The sequence below is a fragment of the Capsicum annuum genome, chromosome 9 (assembly GCF_002878395.1).
Source record: "Capsicum annuum cultivar UCD-10X-F1 chromosome 9, UCD10Xv1.1, whole genome shotgun sequence".
NCBI lineage: Eukaryota > Viridiplantae > Streptophyta > Magnoliopsida > Solanales > Solanaceae > Capsicum > Capsicum annuum.
In genome coordinates, this window is record NC_061119.1 from 57,918,915 (window position 1) to 57,926,920 (window position 8,006).

An 8,006-nucleotide genomic window follows, 5' to 3' on the forward strand; every position below is an offset into this window, starting at 1 on the left:
TTTTTAGGTATGTGGGGCTTTGAACAAGAATAATTCTTACGTTCTTGTGCCCGTATCTTTAATTTTTACTATGGATTATTATGAGTTTGACAAATGAATTTATTTCCAAGATATCCTACCATGAGATTTTGATTATGTATTTATATAAATTGTTCAAGCTTGCCAATTATGATTATTTAATAGATTCATATGGTTCTGTAAGTTGAATTATGTCTAAATAATTCGATTATGATCTTATAAAGATTTGAATTGTAAGTTTTGAATCACATGAGTATTTGACTATTTTCATTCTATGAATTGAGATTTAATATTTGGATTCTTGGTGTTTCTATCAAGAATTGATATATTTTGAACATGTATCCACATTTTTAAGTTCAAAAATGAATTATTGGTATTTCCAAGTGTTTTCGACCCATGTGTCAATTTTGAGCTTCGTTATGATGATTTGAGTTATTGGGTATATTGATATCGAAGTTGCAATGAGTCTTGGTATTTTCTGGATGATTTTGTTGAGTTAAATTATTGAAAATATTACGTATTGAGTCTTCATATCCTTGTCCAAATGTCGAGTCGGTTATGGTTGAATGCATTGATACCTTGTTGATGTTGAGGAAGATTAAAATATTTTGAGCTAAAATATGTTGAGTTAGGGATCCACAAATTGATATGATTTGATAAATGAGAAAGAGATTTGATTTGGTCTTTATGATAGACCCTTATGATGTTGTGGTGGATTTCCTAACGCGTTCTGAGCTTGTCGGGGAGTAGTAGTTAGCATCGAGAGGGAAATTTGGTATTTCCCCAAACCTATGTGCCACTGTAGGGTTGTTTGATGATGGTATTATTGGCCAGAGAGACCGATTATGATTATTGCATTTTTAAGGTCGTACTCCCTGGCAAAGAGTATGACGCTCCCGCCAACGGGGGTTTCAAATATTGGTATTCCATGTAGCTCACGTGGGGTTGTCGTTTATAGGAAACTCCCGTGTCCATAAGATTAAGTTTCTTAAATTACCGAGTCACTCCGAGATTTGAGTCAAATAGTTGAGATGTTTATGATGTTTTATGGTAATTTATGATGATTTATAATTACCTATGATGATTTTTAATGATATGATAATTTATGATGATTTATCTTAATTTATGATTTATAATGATTTACGTGGATTACGAGATTTTATAATATGATCTGTTTATTATGAAATTACAAAAAGTATGATTTGATATAACTCAAGCCAAGTGAGTAATCATTGTCTGTATGCATGTTTTCATGAAATTGATTATACTATTTATATTGTTGCATGCACCCCTGCATACTCAGTACATTTTAAAGTGCTGACCCATATATTTCCATGGGCTACATTCTTACCAAAATATAGGTACAAGCTGTAGCACACATATCATGTTCAGCTAGGTTGCAGCTCTCGATCGGCAGGTGATTAGTCCTTTTGATTCAGGGACTTAAGTTGTTCAGATTTGAGGTGTATTGTATTTTTTATATTCAGCGTATTGAGTAGGGGTAGTTGGGAGTCATGACCTGGCGGGTAGTTGGGAGTCATGACCTGGCTATCTTTGGTCAATGCTAGTAGAGGCTTTGTAGATAATCACTAGTAGTCAGTGTATTCAGTTTCAGATTTATATATATATGAGCAGAATTATGACCGTGTAAATTTACTTTCATGTTCGTCAGACTAATTTATGGGTTCTTTCCGCATTATTCCTTCTATTTTATGTATTTTATTCAATTGCTTTGGGTTATGCCAGATGAAGGGTTAGCTTGGGGTCACTTGTGACCTTAAGCGTCGTGTGACATCTCGGGATCTGATTTCGGAGCGTTATAAGCTTGGTATCAGAGCATAGAGTTCAAGTGTCCTAAGGTGTCTATGAATCCGTGTCTAGTAGAGTCTTGCGGACCGGTACAGAGACGTCTGTATTTTTCTTCGAGAGGCTATGAGGCATTTAGAAAAATGTTCCCTTTCTTTCAAGTCGTAGATCATGCTGTGGAAAGGTTCCTTAAGAAATTCATACGGGTTCATATCTTGCATAAATTGGGCCATTTTGCCTTGTTCTAAAATACCGAATATAGTCAAGCGTAAATCCTTATAGATGGTGCTTTCTTAGATAATCTCCTCTTATATTATGGGCTTGTAAGTGAGCTAGAAAAAAAAATTTTCATTAGTGCTCTTGAGTTTCAAAAAATTGAGGTGTCATATGTACGTTCTTGAAGGTTGTGCATTAAGCCTATGTCGGAAGTGTTTTGGATTTCTCCCTAGAATTTATGATGTCATTTCATATTTTCCTTATCTGTGTACTAATGTTGAGACAGGGTGATTAACTAGTTCCAATTTCCTCTCTTGATTATATTCCTGTGCTTACTAGCAAAGGTTCCATAGCTTTCAAGATGTACCCTCATCCCTCTTGAGTCGTTCAGTTGAGGTAAAGCGAGACACATATTCTAGGATATTTGATTATGGTGTACCAGGCTTTTATTTCTTGAAAATATTTTCTGATCATCTTTTGATGAAAACTTGAAGTGTAGTGAAGCCGTGTGGGGCTTATTTAGATTCGCTAGCATAATTGTTTTGATATTTATTTCCTTTTTCAAAATACAAAACCAAAGTCTAGTGAAGCCATGTGAGTCCTGTTTCGATTCACTAGCAGCTGGTTGTTTACTCTGTTGTTCTTGTATTGGTTGGAATCGGGGGGTTGGAAACATAGTGGAAGGCAGTGTTAATAAATTATTATGGCATAGGCCATGGAATTGTGGATGATTATTGTCGTTATGAGGTTTTGGTGGACTAGTATGTTTGGGGTGTTTGATAGATGGAAATAGTTGTTGAGATTGTTGTTAATCGTAGTCAGAGTGAGTTGTTAAGTTTGTATAGCAGGTGATGAGAAAAATGAATTTAATGATTGAATTGCTACGACGTTAGTGATAGGGAGGAGATTTAGTAGGTTTGAACCGTATGTACGGGAGCTTATGTCTATTTGTTTATGATCAAGTGTGATATTGTGTGTTGAGGTTGTAGTATGCTCAAGGTGTTATGGGGATTATTTTTAAGTTATTAAATGTTAAGAGGTTAGTGTTATCCTTGATTGGGTAAGTATGAATGATGATATGTGGTATACGATGTAATTGTGAGTTAACTTGGGCATTAGAGGTTGACGAGGGTGTTTGCTTGAGATGTGATGTTAGTAAAGCACGAAGAAGTTAGTATGGTTTAGCGAAGGTTTGATGTATCCATGGTAAGTGCTAGAATCTAAGCTGCAGAGTGCATGAATTGTTGTATGATAACTTTTAAAGTTGTCTAAGTTGGTGGGTATTTGGGAGTTATGTTAAGATTGGGTTTTGCGCTCGATGGTGTAGTTATGAGGGTTAAGTTATGGATCTTGTGTATGGGTATATCCGAGGACCCTGGAGTAAAGCGAATACCATGGACTAGAGTTTGTATGGTGATTCGTTGATTCGGAGTGTTGGCTTAAGTCTAAGGGGGAGATAGTAGAAAAAAAATAACTAAGTTAAGATTGCGGGATTCAGGTAGGTGTATCGGTGGGTTGCAAGTTGGTGGTGAGAAGGAGTGGTGTTGATCCTATTTTACCCCAGCCTTTTTAATGAATTTGATATTTTCTCATGTCTTATGTTTCATTCCCCCGATCATAATACATGTTCATGCATATCATGGGAAATCATGTATTCTTCTAACTATCAAAATATGGAGTCCCAATTTTTCCAGCGGGCGAAATCGACATTCCATAAGCTATAAGCTCCAAACTCAAGTTGTGCGGTTCATAATGCATGTGCTTAAGTGTTATTGTATGTTCAAGTTCAGTCCACCGGCAACATCCTTAGCGATCAATAAGATTCAATTTATGTCCTGGGGGTCCTTAATCTTTAATCGTGATTCTGGTTGAATTCATGCATTTGATGCCCTAGTTCTCCGATCTCAATAACCGCACCAAGTCATACACAATATCCCTTCATATTCTACCCTTTCATGACTTTTCATTTGTCGAGGGAGTATGGATGAACAATGGTGACGATAGGAGAGAGTGAACGGGTTTTTGTTGATAAAGTTTGTGGCATGTTCATTTTAGCTAAGGTGGTAAGTGTGGAGTAAGCTTGAGGCTAGGCTTTTGATGGATGTCATGGCTATTTGAAGCATTTCGTGTTGTTTTTGTGAAAGTGGTTGTGTGATGGTTTATCTAGGTTTGTAGGTGGGGAATTGTTAAAGTGAATTCTTGTGCATGGCTTAGTTAATTGGAAAAGTTAGTGAGTGTTTTCTTAAGAATAGTGCCCAGAAGTTGTCTGAATAAAGGAGTGTAGGATTTGAAAAAGGTGTTTTATGGGTGTTGATTAGGAGTGTATACGTAATTATAAAGATAGGCTTGAACATCATGTGTGTATATATGGACGGAGATTAAAGTTTATATTATCGATAAGTTTTGGTGTCTGTTGATTTAGAAGTCTAAGCTAAAAGCTCTTGTAAATTGATCTTGCATAGCACTCACGTATTGTGAATATATCTCCTGTCTGAGGATATTAGTTGCAAGCCTTGGCCTTGCTATAAGTTGAATTGCGTATATGCCTATGAATAGTTCCCTAAGCTTCAAGAGTTGTTGATATGAATATGATGGTTGAAAATGGTGAGTATTAAGTGGATTAGAGTTGATTGAGTGGTAATAAGAATTATCTGTGAGATGAGGAATTGTAACAAGGTGGATGTGTGTAAATTTATAATTCAGAATGGTGCTATGTTACGATATTAGGTGGAGGAATTGGTGGCTCCAAATTAAGCTTGAAAATGAGGAAAGAGAGTTTGGCTTAGTTAGATTTGAATAGCCAAGATTGCAAATTCCTTGTGAGAATTATGAATTGAATCAAGTAAGTACGGTATTTAGGGAAAATAGTATTGCGGAGAAAGGGTGTGTGAAGCATATTGATAAGCTTGAAAGTAAGGAGTTGTACTACGTGGGGTCTAGTACTTTTATTTTGATATAAGACTAATCAACCTACGCTCCGTACTTAAAATTGGGGTCGAGTTATAAATCCTTATTTCAATATATATATATATATATATATATATATTGTTCGGACTATATCCCAAACCCGATTGCTTCCTAGTAGCGTTGAAATTTCCTTGGAAAGATTTTGAATCATGTCACAATTGAATGAGAGCATGTCTTGATTCGGTCCGTGCACCTAGAAATTCAACTTGATCGTTATTCCGACGGATTCATATATTTCTTCCATCTTCTGATATGGTCCAATCTCACTACTTGAAGTTTCGTGAGCATAACCATTTCAAGAATGATTTATTTGCGTCAAAGCGAGTTATCAAATTCTATTTAGCCTTTGCTTTTGTTCCCGACCCAAGTATTAAGCCATGGGTCGATCATAAAGTGTCCCGTGTGTCAATTAATATTATTAGGGGAGAACCAATCCCAAGAGGGAGATATTGTGATATCCCGAGTTTTCATATCCTAGATCTTTCATCTCTTTCTTTGTGAACGCAGATTTAAATTGAAGTTAATAATTTTTTGCTTCATCCAACTCTTTTAGTAATAGACTCAACTATGTCGTTGTGATTATCATGAGCTTATGCGTCGGAAAGTACTCCAAAGCGTAGAAAAATATAAACTTGTTCATCAAGCTATTTTAGTTGCGTATCCTCAATTTTCCTTGTCTTCCTAACCCAACGAGCGACATTCGGGGACGAATGTTTCCAAGGGGAAGATGATGTGATACCCTGAGTTTTTCCGTTAAATATTTTGCTCCCAAATGTGTCGAATCGTTAAAGCCTTTTTATCTTTCCAAGAGTTCGTTAAGATCTCGGACGAAAATGTGTTGAATTCTGTTCTTTATCGTGATTAATAGTTTTTTTGTGTGGAATTTCTGCATATGCGACCCGTTATCGTGTAGAGCATCGAATAGGCTTTCCAACGATATGTGGATTGTTGACACCTAATTTTTGCCCTCTACAACTACATTTAATCTCGAGTTTCTTTGTTTTTCAAATAAAATCACAGCAATTATTTTTCCAAATAAATGCATTTTAAAATAGGTATTTGGGCTAATTTTGTCATTTAAAGTGATAATTATATATTTTCATATTTGCATATACGAGATTGTATAAATGATGTCATTTTAATGAACATTTTCATCACATTGGGCTTTAAATTAAGGATTATTTGAAAAATAAATAAATAAATAATTAAAGTCTTGATTTAAACAAAATCTATTCTCAAATAATTTTTTTGGATATATATTTGTTTGATTTTATTAAATCAAGAAACTTGGGATTAAAAGAGGTATTAATTTGTATCGAGATTTATTTTAATTTAGCCAATCTATTGAATTTGACCATAATTGAAACTAAATGGGCCATAATTGAAATACAATTGACCTATTGACTTTTGATTTTGTTAAAATTTAAATAGAATGAACTGAATTAAAATTGATGTTATTTTTCTAAGTAATCCCACAATCTACCCAATACCCCAAAACTTAACCAATTAAAAACCCCAAACCGAAGGCCCATTTTCTTTTATCCAATAATTAAAACTGCAATTAGCCTTTTCCTTACAATTTCTGTCGCCCGAAGCCCACTCCAACAGCTATAACCCGGCCCATCTTTCAATCCCCTTTTCCCTTTAATCAGTAACCAAAGCTACTACAGCTACAAGGTTCAACTTCAACCACAACCTTCAATCAATAGCAACAACTAGCAGAACAATACAAACACGCTACAACAACGTACAAGCCTAAGCAAAATGACAATATTGGTTTCCATCTACCAACGATTCCAACCCTCAAATCGAGCTCCAACCTGTCTATTTCTTCATCATCACGCGTCTCACGTGGGTTCGTATGTGTAGGGCTTGGGAACGTTCTAGAACAAGCCTAGGTGGATCATCCAACATCCATATTCCGCGAATCTCGGGTACCGTGGTACGAATCCGTACATACTTGGTTGATTTTCATTGGTTTGGAATAAATTCTGTTTTTTCTAATTTCGATTGGTCCACTCGCTCGATTTATCTGAGAAAATTCCAAAATTCGTAGGAGTTTGTTGGTAGAAAACGTTATCTAATTTTAAATTTTGAATTCCTTCTGGAAGAAAATCCCAAAATTATCCCCAGGTGGCCCCATTTTTGTTTCCATAGATTGAAACCCTAAAAAATGAACCCTAGCCCATTCTCTATATAAAGGCTGTTTTAGGAAGCTGAGGGCGGAGAAAGTTCTTTCTAGGGTTGGAGTTCTGAGGTTCAGAAAAGGAAGATTTTTCCTCTGTGACATTTTTAGGGTTTAATTTTTTTGAGGTCGGAGAAGGGGGGAGAAATTCTGAGGTGAAAACTTTGAGGTTTCGACAGTTTCTTAGAAAAAGGAAAACCCATAGTTTTAGGATTCTTCTTTTTTCTGTTTCTGTCGAATCCTTACTGGTGATTGAATCTTTCGAGCGAGAGATGAAGATATCAATGTGTTAGGGTTCTCAGAAGATAAAAGCTATCTCCTTTTTCTGTAGAATATCCTCTCTCTTTTGTTAGGGTTCTCAGAAGATATCAATGTGTTAGGGTTCTCAGAAGATAAAAGCTATCTCCTTTTTCTGTAGAATATCCTCTCTCTTTTGTTTCCTTTCAGAAGTTTGGTCGATCATTTGGGAAGTTCTCGAATCGACAATATCGACTCCCGATAGTGACAACTTCGCTAATAGCTCGGTTCCCTATTTTGCTGCACCCGAAGAGGTGAGCATACTTTTGTTTTTTTAGCTTCGTCACTTTCTGCTTCATCCCTTATTTTTCCTCTATAGAATTAGTTTAATTGTTTAGTAACAATCATGAATGAGGCTGGGTTTTGTCTACTGTAGAGGCCCTAAAGGCCATAGGTTTGGTTGCGATGATGTTCACGTTGTGATATTCAAGTAATTTCAACTGTATTTTGTATGATATGCAAGCTGTGTTGGCTAAGGAAGAAAAGAATGTTTATTGACTGCATGTTTAAATTTTGA